Source organism: Prorops nasuta, unplaced genomic scaffold (genome assembly GCF_024137725.1).
Source record: "Prorops nasuta isolate Cenicafe-Biocafe unplaced genomic scaffold, Cenicafe_Pnas_1.2 PNAS00016, whole genome shotgun sequence".
NCBI lineage: Eukaryota > Metazoa > Arthropoda > Insecta > Hymenoptera > Bethylidae > Prorops > Prorops nasuta.
In genome coordinates, this window is record NW_027116813.1 from 1,553,923 (window position 1) to 1,569,691 (window position 15,769).

Here is a 15,769-nt window from a genome sequence, read left to right on the forward strand (position 1 = left end):
TGAGTTACCCTAGCCCCTATATAAGCACTCCCTTACCCCAAGTTAGTTATCCTAGCCCCTTTATATGTACTTTCTGACCGCAAGTGAGTTACCCTAGTCCCATAGAAGTAGTTCCTGACCACAAGTGAGTTACCCTAGCCCCTATATAAGTACTCCCTGTCCCCAAGTGAGTTACACTAGTCCCATAAAAGTAGTCCCTGATCCCACGTGAGTTACCCTAGTCCCATTGAAGTACTCCCTTAGGCCGAAGTGAGTTATCCTAGCCCCTTTATAAGTACTTCCTGACCCCAAGTGAGTTATCCTAGCCCCTTATAAGTACTCCCTGACCGCAAGTGAGTTACCCTAGACCCTATATAAGTACTCCCTGACCACAAGTGAGTTATCCTAGCCCCTTTATATGTACTGTCTGACCGCAAGTGAGTTACCCTTGTCCCATAGAAGTACTCCCTGACCCCAAGTGAGTTATCCTAGCCCCTTTATATTTACTCTCTGACCGCAAGTGAGTTACCCTAGTCACATAGAAGTACTCCCTGACCTCAAGTGAGTTACCATAGCCCCTATATAAGTACTCCCTGACCACAAGTGAGTTACCCTAGTCCCTTTATATGTACTCCAAGAGTCCAAGTGAGTTACCCTAATCCCTTATAACTACTCCCTGACCCAAAGTGAGTTACCCTAGCCCCTTTATAAGTACTCCATGACCCTAAGTGGGTTACACTATTCCCATATAAGTAATCCCAGACCCCAAGTGAGTTACCCTAGTCCCATAGAAGTACTCCCTGACCCCAAGTGAGTTACCCTAGCCCCTTTATAAGTACTCCCTGACCCCAAGTGAGATACCTTAGTCCCATATAAGTACTCCCAGACCCCAAGTGAGTTACCCTAATCCCACAGAAGTACTCCCTGACCCCAAGTGAGTTACCCTAGCCCCTATAAAAGCACTCCCTTACCCCAAGTTAGTTATCCTAGCCCCTTTATATGTACTTTCTGACCGCAAGTGAGTTACCCTAGTCCCATAGAAGTAGTTCCTGACCACAAGTGAGTTACCCTAGCCCCTATATAAGTACTCCCTGTCCCCAAGTGAGTTACACTAGTCCCATAAAAGTAGTCCCTGATCCCACGTGAGTTACCCTAGTCCCATTGAAGTACTCCCTTAGGCAGAAGTGAGTTATCCTAGCCCCTTTATAAGTACTTCCTGACCCCAAGTGAGTTATCCTAGCCCCTTATAAGTACTCTCTGGCCCCAATTGAGTTACCCTAGTCCCATAGAAGTACTCCCTGACCCCAAGTGAGTTACCATATCATCTTTATAAGTACTCCCGGACCCCAATTGTGTTATCTTAGCCCCTTTATATGTACTCTCTGACCGCAAGTGAGTTACCCTAATCCAATATAAGTACACCTAGACCCAAAGCGAGTTACCCTAGCCCCTGAATAAGTACTCCCTGACCCCATGTGAGTTACACTAGTCCCATATAAGTACTCCCTGACCCCAAGTGAGTTACCTTAGTACCATATAAGTACTCCCAGACCCCAAGTGAGTTACCCTAGTCCCATAGAAGTACTCCCTGACGCCGAAGTGAGTTATCCTAGCCCCTTTATAAGTACTCCCTGACCCCAAGTGAGTTATCCTAGCCACTTTATAAGTACTCCCTGACCCCATTTGAGTTACCCTAGTCCTATATAAGTACTCCCTGACCCCAAGTGAGTTACCTTAGTCCCATATAAGTTCTCCCAGACCCCAAGTGAGTTACCCTAGTCCCATAGAAGTACTCCCAGACCCCAAGTGAGTTACCCTAATCCCACAGAAGTACTCCCTGACCCCAAGTGAGTTACCCTAACCCCTATGTAAGCACTCGCTTACCCCAAGTTAGTTATCCTAGCCCCCATAAATGTACTCTCTGGCCGCAAGTGAGTTACCCTAGTCCCATAGAAGTACTCCCTGACCCCAAGTGAGTTACCATATCACCTTTATAAGTACTCCCTGACCCCAATTGAGTTATCCTAGCCCCTTTATATGTACTCTCTGACCGCAAGTTAGTTACCTTAGTCCCATATAAGTTCTCCCAGACCCCAAGTGAGTTACCCTAGTCCCATAGAAGTACTCCCTGACCGCAAGTGAGTTACCCTAGACCCTATATAAGTACTCCCTGACCACAAGTGAGTTATCCTAGCCCCTTTATATGTACTGTCTGACCGCAAGTGAGTTACCCTTGTCCCATAGAAGTACTCCCTGACCCCAAGTGAGTTACCCTAACCCCTATGTAAGCACTCGCTTACCCCAAGTTAGTTATCCTAGCCCCCATAAATGTACTCTCTGGCCGCAAGTGAGTTACCCTAGTCCCATAGAAGTACTCCCTGACCCCAAGTGAGTTACCATATCACCTTTATAAGTACTCCCTGACCCCAATTGAGTTATCCTAGCCCCTTTATATGTACTCTCTGACCGCAAGTTAGTTACCTTAGTCCCATATAAGTTCTCCCAGACCCCAAGTGAGTTACCCTAATCCCATAGAAGTACTCCCTGACCGCAAGTGAGTTACCCTAGACCCTATATAAGTACTCCCTGACCACAAGTGAGTTATCCTAGCCCCTTTATATGTACTTTCTGACCGCAAGTGAGTTACCCTAGTCCCATAGAAGTAGTTCCTGACCACAAGTGAGTTACCCTAGCCCCTATATAAGTACTCCCTGTCCCCAAGTGAGTTACACTAGTCCCATAAAAGTAGTCCCTGATCCCACGTGAGTTACCCTAGTCCCATTGAAGTACTCCCTTAGGCCGAAGTGAGTTATCCTAGCCCCTTTATAAGTACTTCCTGACCCCAAGTGAGTTATCCTAGCCCCTTATAAGTACTCCCTGACCGCAAGTGAGTTACCCTAGACCCTATATAAGTACTCCCTGACCACAAGTGAGTTATCCTAGCCCCTTTATATGTACTGTCTGACCGCAAGTGAGTTACCCTTGTCCCATAGAAGTACTCCCTGACCCCAAGTGAGTTATCCTAGCCCCTTTATATTTACTCTCTGACCGCAAGTGAGTTACCCTAGTCACATAGAAGTACTCCCTGACCTCAAGTGAGTTACCATAGCCCCTATATAAGTACTCCCTGACCACAAGTGAGTTACCCTAGTCCCTTTATATGTACTCCAAGAGTCCAAGTGAGTTACCCTAATCCCTTATAACTACTCCCTGACCCAAAGTGAGTTACCCTAGCCCCTTTATAAGTACTCCATGACCCTAAGTGGGTTACACTATTCCCATATAAGTAATCCCAGACCCCAAGTGAGTTACCCTAGTCCCATAGAAGTACTCCCTGACCCCAAGTGAGTTACCCTAGCCCCTTTATAAGTACTCCCTGACCCCAAGTGAGATACCTTAGTCCCATATAAGTACTCCCAGACCCCAAGTGAGTTACCCTAATCCCACAGAAGTACTCCCTGACCCCAAGTGAGTTACCCTAGCCCCTATAAAAGCACTCCCTTACCCCAAGTTAGTTATCCTAGCCCCTTTATATGTACTTTCTGACCGCAAGTGAGTTACCCTAGTCCCATAGAAGTAGTTCCTGACCACAAGTGAGTTACCCTAGCCCCTATATAAGTACTCCCTGTCCCCAAGTGAGTTACACTAGTCCCATAAAAGTAGTCCCTGATCCCACGTGAGTTACCCTAGTCCCATTGAAGTACTCCCTTAGGCAGAAGTGAGTTATCCTAGCCCCTTTATAAGTACTTCCTGACCCCAAGTGAGTTATCCTAGCCCCTTATAAGTACTCTCTGGCCCCAATTGAGTTACCCTAGTCCCATAGAAGTACTCCCTGACCCCAAGTGAGTTACCATATCATCTTTATAAGTACTCCCGGACCCCAATTGTGTTATCTTAGCCCCTTTATATGTACTCTCTGACCGCAAGTGAGTTACCCTAATCCAATATAAGTACACCTAGACCCAAAGCGAGTTACCCTAGCCCCTGAATAAGTACTCCCTGACCCCATGTGAGTTACACTAGTCCCATATAAGTACTCCCTGACCCCAAGTGAGTTACCTTAGTACCATATAAGTACTCCCAGACCCCAAGTGAGTTACCCTAGTCCCATAGAAGTACTCCCTGACGCCGAAGTGAGTTATCCTAGCCCCTTTATAAGTACTCCCTGACCCCAAGTGAGTTATCCTAGCCACTTTATAAGTACTCCCTGACCCCATTTGAGTTACCCTAGTCCTATATAAGTACTCCCTGACCCCAAGTGAGTTACCTTAGTCCCATATAAGTTCTCCCAGACCCCAAGTGAGTTACCCTAGTCCCATAGAAGTACTCCCAGACCCCAAGTGAGTTACCCTAATCCCACAGAAGTACTCCCTGACCCCAAGTGAGTTACCCTAACCCCTATGTAAGCACTCGCTTACCCCAAGTTAGTTATCCTAGCCCCCATAAATGTACTCTCTGGCCGCAAGTGAGTTACCCTAGTCCCATAGAAGTACTCCCTGACCCCAAGTGAGTTACCATATCACCTTTATAAGTACTCCCTGACCCCAATTGAGTTATCCTAGCCCCTTTATATGTACTCTCTGACCGCAAGTTAGTTACCTTAGTCCCATATAAGTTCTCCCAGACCCCAAGTGAGTTACCCTAGTCCCATAGAAGTACTCCCTGACCGCAAGTGAGTTACCCTAGACCCTATATAAGTACTCCCTGACCACAAGTGAGTTATCCTAGCCCCTTTATATGTACTGTCTGACCGCAAGTGAGTTACCCTTGTCCCATAGAAGTACTCCCTGACCCCAAGTGAGTTATCCTAGCCCCTTTATATTTACTCTCTGACCGCAAGAGAGTTACCCTAGTCACATAGAAGTACTCCCTGATCTCAAGTGAGTTACCATAGCCCCTATATAAGTACTCCCTGACCACAAGTGAGTTACCCTAGTCCCTTTATATGTACTCCAAGAGTCCAAGTGAGTTACCCTAATCCCTTATAACTACTCCCTGACCCAAAGTGAGTTACCCTAGCCCCTTTATAAGTACTCCATGACCCTAAGTGGGTTACACTATTCCCATATAAGTAATCCCAGACCCCAAGTGAGTTACCCTAGTCCCATAGAAGTACTCCCTGACCCCAAGTGAGTTACCCTAGCCCCTTTATAAGTACTCCCTGACCCCAAGTGAGATACCTTAGTCCCATATAAGTACTCCCAGACCCCAAGTGAGTTACCCTAATCCCACAGAAGTACTCCCTGACCCCAAGTGAGTTACCCTAGCCCCTATATAAGCACTCCCTTACCCCAAGTTAGTTATCCTAGCCCCTTTATATGTACTTTCTGACCGCAAGTGAGTTACCCTAGTCCCATAGAAGTAGTTCCTGACCACAAGTGAGTTACCCTAGCCCCTATATAAGTACTCCCTGTCCCCAAGTGAGTTACACTAGTCCCATAAAAGTAGTCCCTGATCCCACGTGAGTTACCCTAGTCCCATTGAAGTACTCCCTTAGGCCGAAGTGAGTTATCCTAGCCCCTTTATAAGTACTTCCTGACCCCAAGTGAGTTATCCTAGCCCCTTATAAGTACTCCCTGACCGCAAGTGAGTTACCCTAGACCCTATATAAGTACTCCCTGACCACAAGTGAGTTATCCTAGCCCCTTTATATGTACTGTCTGACCGCAAGTGAGTTACCCTTGTCCCATAGAAGTACTCCCTGACCCCAAGTGAGTTATCCTAGCCCCTTTATATTTACTCTCTGACCGCAAGTGAGTTACCCTAGTCACATAGAAGTACTCCCTGACCTCAAGTGAGTTACCATAGCCCCTATATAAGTACTCCCTGACCACAAGTGAGTTACCCTAGTCCCTTTATATGTACTCCAAGAGTCCAAGTGAGTTACCCTAATCCCTTATAACTACTCCCTGACCCAAAGTGAGTTACCCTAGCCCCTTTATAAGTACTCCCTGACCCTAAGTGGGTTACACTATTCCCATATAAGTAATCCCAGACCCCAAGTGAGTTACCCTAGTCCCATAGAAGTACTCCCTGACCCCAAGTGAGTTACCCTAGCCCCTTTATAAGTACTCCCTGACCCCAAGTGAGTTACCCTAGTCCCATATAAGTACTCCCAGACCCCAAGTGAGTTACCCTAATCCCACAGAAGTACTCCCTGACCCCAAGTGAGTTACCCTAGCCCCTATATAAGCACTCCCTTACCCCAAGTTAGTTATCCTAGCCCCTTTATATGCACTATCTGACCGCAAGTGAGTTACCCTAGTCCCATAGAAGTAGTTCCTGACCACAAGTGAGTTACCCTAGCCCCTATATAAGTACTCCCTGTCCCCAAGTGAGTTACACTAGTCCCATAAAAGTAGTCCCTGATCCCAAGTGAGTTACCCTAGTCCCATTGAAGTACTCCCTTACGCCGAAGTGAGTTATCCTAGCCCCTTTATAAGTACTTCCTGACCCCAAGTGAGTTATCCTAGCCCCTTATAAGTACTCTCTGGCCGCAATTGAGTTACCCTAGTCCCATAGAAGTACTCCCTGACCCCAAGTGAGTTACCATATCACCTTTATAAGTACTCCCGGACCCCAATTGTGTTATCTTAGCCCCTTTATATGTACTCTCTGACCGCAAGTGAGTTACCCTAATCCAATATAAGTACACCTAGACCCAAACCGAGTTACCCTAGCCCCTGAATAAGTACTCCCTGACCCCATGTGAGTTACACTAGTCCCATATAAGTACTCCCTGACCCCAAGTGAGTTACCTTAGTACCATATAAGTACTCCCAGACCCCAAGTGAGTTACCCTAGTCCCATAGAAGTACTCCCTGACGCCGAAGTGAGTTATCCTAGCCCCTTTATAAGTACTCCCTGACCCCAAGTGAGTTATCCTAGCCACTTTATAAGTACTCCCTGACCCCATTTGAGTTACCCTAGTCCTATATAAGTACTCCCTGACCCCAAGTGAGTTACCTTAGTCCCATATAAGTTCTCCCAGACCCCAAGTGAGTTACCCTAGTCCCATAGAAGTACTCCCAGACCCCAAGTGAGTTACCCTAATCCCACAGAAGTACTCCCTGACCCCAAGTGAGTTACCCTAACCCCTATGTAAGCACTCGCTTACCCCAAGTTAGTTATCCTAGCCCCCATAAATGTACTCTCTGGCCGCAAGTGAGTTACCCTAGTCCCATAGAAGTACTCCCTGACCCCAAGTGAGTTACCATATCACCTTTATAAGTACTCCCTGACCCCAATTGAGTTATCCTAGCCCCTTTATATGTACTCTCTGACCGCAAGTGAGTTACCCTAGTCCAATATAAGTACACCTAGACCCAAAGTGAGTTACCCTAGCCCCTATATAAGTATTCCCTGACCCCAAGTGAGTTACCCTAGTCCCTTATAAGTACTCCCTGACCCCAAGTGAGTTACCCTAGTCCCAAAAAAGTAGTCCCTGACCCCAAGTGAATTACCCTAGTCCCATATAAGTACTCACAGACACCAAGTGAGTTACCCTAGCACCATATAAGTACTCCTTGACCAAAAGTGAGTTACCCTAGCCCCTTTATAAGTACTCCCTGACCCTAAGTGGGTTACACTATTCCCATATAAGTACTCCCAGACCCCAAGTGAGTTACCCTAGTCCCATAGAAGTACTCCCTGACCCCAAGTGAGTTACCCTAGCCCCTATATAAGTATTCCCTGACCCCAAGTGAGTTACCCTAATCCCATAAAAGTAGTCCCTGACCCCAAGTGAGTTACCCTAGTCCCATAGAAGTACTCCCTGACGCCGAATTGAGTTATCCTAGCCCCTTTATATGTACTCCCTGACCGCAAGTGAGTTACCCTAATCCAATATAAGTACACCTAGACCCAAAGTGAGTTACCCTAGCCCCTGTATAAGTACTCCCTGACCCCATGTGAGTTACCCTAGTCCCATATAAGTACTCCCTGACCGCAAGTGAGTTACCCTAGTCACATAGAAGTACTCCATGAACTCAAGTGAGTTACCATAGCCCCTATATAAGTACTCCCTGACCCCAAGTGAGTTACCCTAATCCCACAGAAGCACTCCCTGACCCCAAGTGAGTTACCCTAACCCCTATGTAAGCACTCGCTTACCCCAAGTTAGTTATCCTAGCCCCTTTATATGTACTCTCTGGCCGCAAGTGAGTTACCCTAGTCCCATAGAAGTACTCCCTGACCCCAAGTGAGTTACCATATCACCTTTATAAGTACTCCCTGACCCCAATTGAGTTATCCTAGCCCCTTTATATGTACTCTCTGACCGCAAGTGAGTTACCCTAGTCCAATATAAGTACACCTAGACCCAAAGTGAGTTACCCTAGCCCCTATATAAGTATTCCCTGACCCCAAGTGAGTTACCCTAGTCCCTTATAAGTACTCCCTGACCCCAAGTGAGTTACCCTAGTCCCAAAAAAGTAGTCCCTGACCCCAAGTGAATTACCCTAGTCCCATATAAGTACTCACAGACACCAAGTGAGTTACCCTAGCCCCATATAAGTACTCCTTGACCAAAAGTGAGTTACCCTAGCCCCTTTATAAGTACTCCCTGACCCTAAGTGGGTTACACTATTCCCATATAAGTACTTTTTTTTTTTTTTTTTTTTTTTTTTTTTCCGACGCTTTGCGAGGTAGGGGGAAACTTCTTAAAGCCTTACGGCTTGTTAAGAACCTCCGGCGGCCGATGTTTTGGCCAGAGGTTATGTGGGATTCTAACCCACCAAAACCCCCTACCTGCCCCCCTACCCGGTACCAAGCATAGCTTATAACATCAGGTAGGAGGGTATACGCTCTACTCTACGACCGTATGCGGTCATTCCAAGACAAACAAAAACCCCAGACTCTACCCCACCCCAGAGGAGAGAGCAGCAGACTCCTCAGCTCGGACTCTACTGTCCTTGGAGGTGAGGACCCTAACCGAGAAGCTGGAAAATGCATTCCAAGCTCTCGGCGTACTCGTAACATGGGACACAAGGGTCTCCACCTCCAACGAGGGCACACCTAAAGCATCACAGAGTTCTGCTCTTTCGCATTCCCACAGGGGACACCACAACAGCGTGTGCTCCGCCGTATCCGCGACCGGATTCGGGGAGCACCAGCAGTCGGGAGTCGCCCTGCGGCCCACCCTCGCGCGATGACTCATGAAACTACCATGCCCCAGGAGCATCTGGGAAACATGGTAGTTCAAGCTTCTACAATTAGCAGCCAGCCAGGACCGGATGTCCGGGATGAGGCGGTGGGTCCACCTACCCCGACCATCCGAGTCCCATGCTGCCTGCCATCTCTCTACTAAATTAGCCCTCCCCATATAAGTACTCCCAGACCCCAAGTGAGTTACCCTAGTCCCATAGAAGTACTCCCTGACCCCAAGTGAGTTACCCTAGCCCCTATATAAGTATTCCCTGACCCCAAGTGAGTTACCCTAATCCCATAAAAGTAGTCCCTGACCCCAAGTGAGTTACCCTAGTCCCATAGAAGTACTCCCTGACGCCGAATTGAGTTATCCTAGCCCCTTTATATGTACTCTCTGACCGCAAGTGAGTTACCCTAGTCCAATATAAGTACACCTAGACCCAAAGTGAGTTACCCTAGCCCCTATATAAGTATTCCCTGACCCCAAGTGAGTTACCCTAGTCCCTTATAAGTACTCCCTGACCCCAAGTGAGTTACCCTAGTCCCAAAAAAGTAGTCCCTGACCCCAAGTGAATTACCCTAGTCCCATATAAGTACTCACAGACACCAAGTGAGTTACCCTAGCACCATATAAGTACTCCTTGACCAAAAGTGAGTTACCCTAGCCCCTTTATAAGTACTCCCTGACCCTAAGTGGGTTACACTATTCCCATATAAGTACTCCCAGACCCCAAGTGAGTTACCCTAGTCCCATAGAAGTACTCCCTGACCCCAAGTGAGTTACCCTAGCCCCTATATAAGTATTCCCTGACCCCAAGTGAGTTACCCTAATCCCATAAAAGTAGTCCCTGACCCCAAGTGAGTTACCCTAGTCCCATAGAAGTACTCCCTGACGCCGAATTGAGTTATCCTAGCCCCTTTATATGTACTCCCTGACCGCAAGTGAGTTACCCTAATCCAATATAAGTACACCTAGACCCAAAGTGAGTTACCCTAGCCCCTGTATAAGTACTCCCTGACCCCATGTGAGTTACCCTAGTCCCATATAAGTACTCCCTGACCGCAAGTGAGTTACCCTAATCCCATAAAAGTAGTCCCTGACCCCAAGTGAGTTACCCTAGTCCCATAGAAGTACTCCCTGACGCCGAATTGAGTTATCCTAGCCCCTTTATATGTACTCCCTGACCGCAAGTGAGTTACCCTAATCCAATATAAGTACACCTAGACCCAAAGTGAGTTACCCTAGCCCCTATATAAGCACTCCCTTACCCCAAGTTAGTTATCCTAGCCCCTTTATATGTACTTTCTGACCGCAAGTGAGTTACCCTAGTCCCATAGAAGTAGTTCCTGACCACAAGTGAGTTACCCTAGCCCCTATATAAGTACTCCCTGTCCCCAAGTGAGTTACACTAGTCCCATAAAAGTAGTCCCTGATCCCACGTGAGTTACCCTAGTCCCATTGAAGTACTCCCTTAGGCCGAAGTGAGTTATCCTAGCCCCTTTATAAGTACTTCCTGACCCCAAGTGAGTTATCCTAGCCCCTTATAAGTACTCCCTGACCGCAAGTGAGTTACCCTAGACCCTATATAAGTACTCCCTGACCACAAGTGAGTTATCCTAGCCCCTTTATATGTACTGTCTGACCGCAAGTGAGTTACCCTTGTCCCATAGAAGTACTCCCTGACCCCAAGTGAGTTATCCTAGCCCCTTTATATTTACTCTCTGACCGCAAGTGAGTTACCCTAGTCACATAGAAGTACTCCCTGACCTCAAGTGAGTTACCATAGCCCCTATATAAGTACTCCCTGACCACAAGTGAGTTACCCTAGTCCCTTTATATGTACTCCAAGAGTCCAAGTGAGTTACCCTAATCCCTTATAACTACTCCCTGACCCAAAGTGAGTTACCCTAGCCCCTTTATAAGTACTCCCTGACCCTAAGTGGGTTACACTATTCCCATATAAGTAATCCCAGACCCCAAGTGAGTTACCCTAGTCCCATAGAAGTACTCCCTGACCCCAAGTGAGTTACCCTAGCCCCTTTATAAGTACTCCCTGACCCCAAGTGAGTTACCCTAGTCCCATATAAGTACTCCCAGACCCCAAGTGAGTTACCCTAATCCCACAGAAGTACTCCCTGACCCCAAGTGAGTTACCCTAGCCCCTATATAAGCACTCCCTTACCCCAAGTTAGTTATCCTAGCCCCTTTATATGCACTATCTGACCGCAAGTGAGTTACCCTAGTCCCATAGAAGTAGTTCCTGACCACAAGTGAGTTACCCTAGCCCCTATATAAGTACTCCCTGTCCCCAAGTGAGTTACACTAGTCCCATAAAAGTAGTCCCTGATCCCAAGTGAGTTACCCTAGTCCCATTGAAGTACTCCCTTACGCCGAAGTGAGTTATCCTAGCCCCTTTATAAGTACTTCCTGACCCCAAGTGAGTTATCCTAGCCCCTTATAAGTACTCTCTGGCCGCAATTGAGTTACCCTAGTCCCATAGAAGTACTCCCTGACCCCAAGTGAGTTACCATATCACCTTTATAAGTACTCCCGGACCCCAATTGTGTTATCTTAGCCCCTTTATATGTACTCTCTGACCGCAAGTGAGTTACCCTAATCCAATATAAGTACACCTAGACCCAAACCGAGTTACCCTAGCCCCTGAATAAGTACTCCCTGACCCCATGTGAGTTACACTAGTCCCATATAAGTACTCCCTGACCCCAAGTGAGTTACCTTAGTACCATATAAGTACTCCCAGACCCCAAGTGAGTTACCCTAGTCCCATAGAAGTACTCCCTGACGCCGAAGTGAGTTATCCTAGCCCCTTTATAAGTACTCCCTGACCCCAAGTGAGTTATCCTAGCCACTTTATAAGTACTCCCTGACCCCATTTGAGTTACCCTAGTCCTATATAAGTACTCCCTGACCCCAAGTGAGTTACCTTAGTCCCATATAAGTTCTCCCAGACCCCAAGTGAGTTACCCTAGTCCCATAGAAGTACTCCCAGACCCCAAGTGAGTTACCCTAATCCCACAGAAGTACTCCCTGACCCCAAGTGAGTTACCCTAACCCCTATGTAAGCACTCGCTTACCCCAAGTTAGTTATCCTAGCCCCCATAAATGTACTCTCTGGCCGCAAGTGAGTTACCCTAGTCCCATAGAAGTACTCCCTGACCCCAAGTGAGTTACCATATCACCTTTATAAGTACTCCCTGACCCCAATTGAGTTATCCTAGCCCCTTTATATGTACTCTCTGACCGCAAGTGAGTTACCCTAGTCCAATATAAGTACACCTAGACCCAAAGTGAGTTACCCTAGCCCCTATATAAGTATTCCCTGACCCCAAGTGAGTTACCCTAGTCCCTTATAAGTACTCCCTGACCCCAAGTGAGTTACCCTAGTCCCAAAAAAGTAGTCCCTGACCCCAAGTGAATTACCCTAGTCCCATATAAGTACTCACAGACACCAAGTGAGTTACCCTAGCACCATATAAGTACTCCTTGACCAAAAGTGAGTTACCCTAGCCCCTTTATAAGTACTCCCTGACCCTAAGTGGGTTACACTATTCCCATATAAGTACTCCCAGACCCCAAGTGAGTTACCCTAGTCCCATAGAAGTACTCCCTGACCCCAAGTGAGTTACCCTAGCCCCTATATAAGTATTCCCTGACCCCAAGTGAGTTACCCTAATCCCATAAAAGTAGTCCCTGACCCCAAGTGAGTTACCCTAGTCCCATAGAAGTACTCCCTGACGCCGAATTGAGTTATCCTAGCCCCTTTATATGTACTCCCTGACCGCAAGTGAGTTACCCTAATCCAATATAAGTACACCTAGACCCAAAGTGAGTTACCCTAGCCCCTGTATAAGTACTCCCTGACCCCATGTGAGTTACCCTAGTCCCATATAAGTACTCCCTGACCGCAAGTGAGTTACCCTAGTCACATAGAAGTACTCCATGAACTCAAGTGAGTTACCATAGCCCCTATATAAGTACTCCCTGACCCCAAGTGAGTTACCCTAATCCCACAGAAGCACTCCCTGACCCCAAGTGAGTTACCCTAACCCCTATGTAAGCACTCGCTTACCCCAAGTTAGTTATCCTAGCCCCTTTATATGTACTCTCTGGCCGCAAGTGAGTTACCCTAGTCCCATAGAAGTACTCCCTGACCCCAAGTGAGTTACCATATCACCTTTATAAGTACTCCCTGACCCCAATTGAGTTATCCTAGCCCCTTTATATGTACTCTCTGACCGCAAGTGAGTTACCCTAGTCCAATATAAGTACACCTAGACCCAAAGTGAGTTACCCTAGCCCCTATATAAGTATTCCCTGACCCCAAGTGAGTTACCCTAGTCCCTTATAAGTACTCCCTGACCCCAAGTGAGTTACCCTAGTCCCAAAAAAGTAGTCCCTGACCCCAAGTGAATTACCCTAGTCCCATATAAGTACTCACAGACACCAAGTGAGTTACCCTAGCCCCATATAAGTACTCCTTGACCAAAAGTGAGTTACCCTAGCCCCTTTATAAGTACTCCCTGACCCTAAGTGGGTTACACTATTCCCATATAAGTACTTTTTTTTTTTTTTTTTTTTTTTTTTTTTCCGACGCTTTGCGAGGTAGGGGGAAACTTCTTAAAGCCTTACGGCTTGTTAAGAACCTCCGGCGGCCGATGTTTTGGCCAGAGGTTATGTGGGATTCTAACCCACCAAAACCCCCTACCTGCCCCCCTACCCGGTACCAAGCATAGCTTATAACATCAGGTAGGAGGGTATACGCTCTACTCTACGACCGTATGCGGTCATTCCAAGACAAACAAAAACCCCAGACTCTACCCCACCCCAGAGGAGAGAGCAGCAGACTCCTCAGCTCGGACTCTACTGTCCTTGGAGGTGAGGACCCTAACCGAGAAGCTGGAAAATGCATTCCAAGCTCTCGGCGTACTCGTAACATGGGACACAAGGGTCTCCACCTCCAACGAGGGCACACCTAAAGCATCACAGAGTTCTGCTCTTTCGCATTCCCACAGGGGACACCACAACAGCGTGTGCTCCGCCGTATCCGCGACCGGATTCGGGGAGCACCAGCAGTCGGGAGTCGCCCTGCGGCCCACCCTCGCGCGATGACTCATGAAACTACCATGCCCCAGGAGCATCTGGGAAACATGGTAGTTCAAGCTTCTACAATTAGCAGCCAGCCAGGACCGGATGTCCGGGATGAGGCGGTGGGTCCACCTACCCCGACCATCCGAGTCCCATGCTGCCTGCCATCTCTCTACTAAATTAGCCCTCCCCATATAAGTACTCCCAGACCCCAAGTGAGTTACCCTAGTCCCATAGAAGTACTCCCTGACCCCAAGTGAGTTACCCTAGCCCCTATATAAGTATTCCCTGACCCCAAGTGAGTTACCCTAATCCCATAAAAGTAGTCCCTGACCCCAAGTGAGTTACCCTAGTCCCATAGAAGTACTCCCTGACGCCGAATTGAGTTATCCTAGCCCCTTTATATGTACTCTCTGACCGCAAGTGAGTTACCCTAGTCCAATATAAGTACACCTAGACCCAAAGTGAGTTACCCTAGCCCCTATATAAGTATTCCCTGACCCCAAGTGAGTTACCCTAGTCCCTTATAAGTACTCCCTGACCCCAAGTGAGTTACCCTAGTCCCAAAAAAGTAGTCCCTGACCCCAAGTGAATTACCCTAGTCCCATATAAGTACTCACAGACACCAAGTGAGTTACCCTAGCACCATATAAGTACTCCTTGACCAAAAGTGAGTTACCCTAGCCCCTTTATAAGTACTCCCTGACCCTAAGTGGGTTACACTATTCCCATATAAGTACTCCCAGACCCCAAGTGAGTTACCCTAGTCCCATAGAAGTACTCCCTGACCCCAAGTGAGTTACCCTAGCCCCTATATAAGTATTCCCTGACCCCAAGTGAGTTACCCTAATCCCATAAAAGTAGTCCCTGACCCCAAGTGAGTTACCCTAGTCCCATAGAAGTACTCCCTGACGCCGAATTGAGTTATCCTAGCCCCTTTATATGTACTCCCTGACCGCAAGTGAGTTACCCTAATCCAATATAAGTACACCTAGACCCAAAGTGAGTTACCCTAGCCCCTGTATAAGTACTCCCTGACCCCATGTGAGTTACCCTAGTCCCATATAAGTACTCCCTGACCGCAAGTGAGTTACCCTAGTCACATAGAAGTACTCCATGAACTCAAGTGAGTTACCATAGCCCCTATATAAGTACTCCCTGACCCCAAGTGAGTTACCCTAATCCCACAGAAGCACTCCCTGACCCCAAGTGAGTTACCCTAACCCCTATGTAAGCACTCGCTTACCCCAAGTTAGTTATCCTAGCCCCTTTATATGTACTCTCTGGCCGCAAGTGAGTTACCCTAGTCCCATAGAAGTACTCCCTGACCCCAAGTGAGTTACCATATCACCTTTATAAGTACTCCCTGACCCCAATTGAGTTATCCTAGCCCCTTTATATGTACTCTCTGACCGCAAGTGAGTTACCCTAGTCCAATATAAGTACACCTAGACCCAAAGTGAGTTACCCTAGCCCCTATATAAGTATTCCCTGACCCCAAGTGAGTTACCCTAGTCCCTTATAAGTACTCCCTGA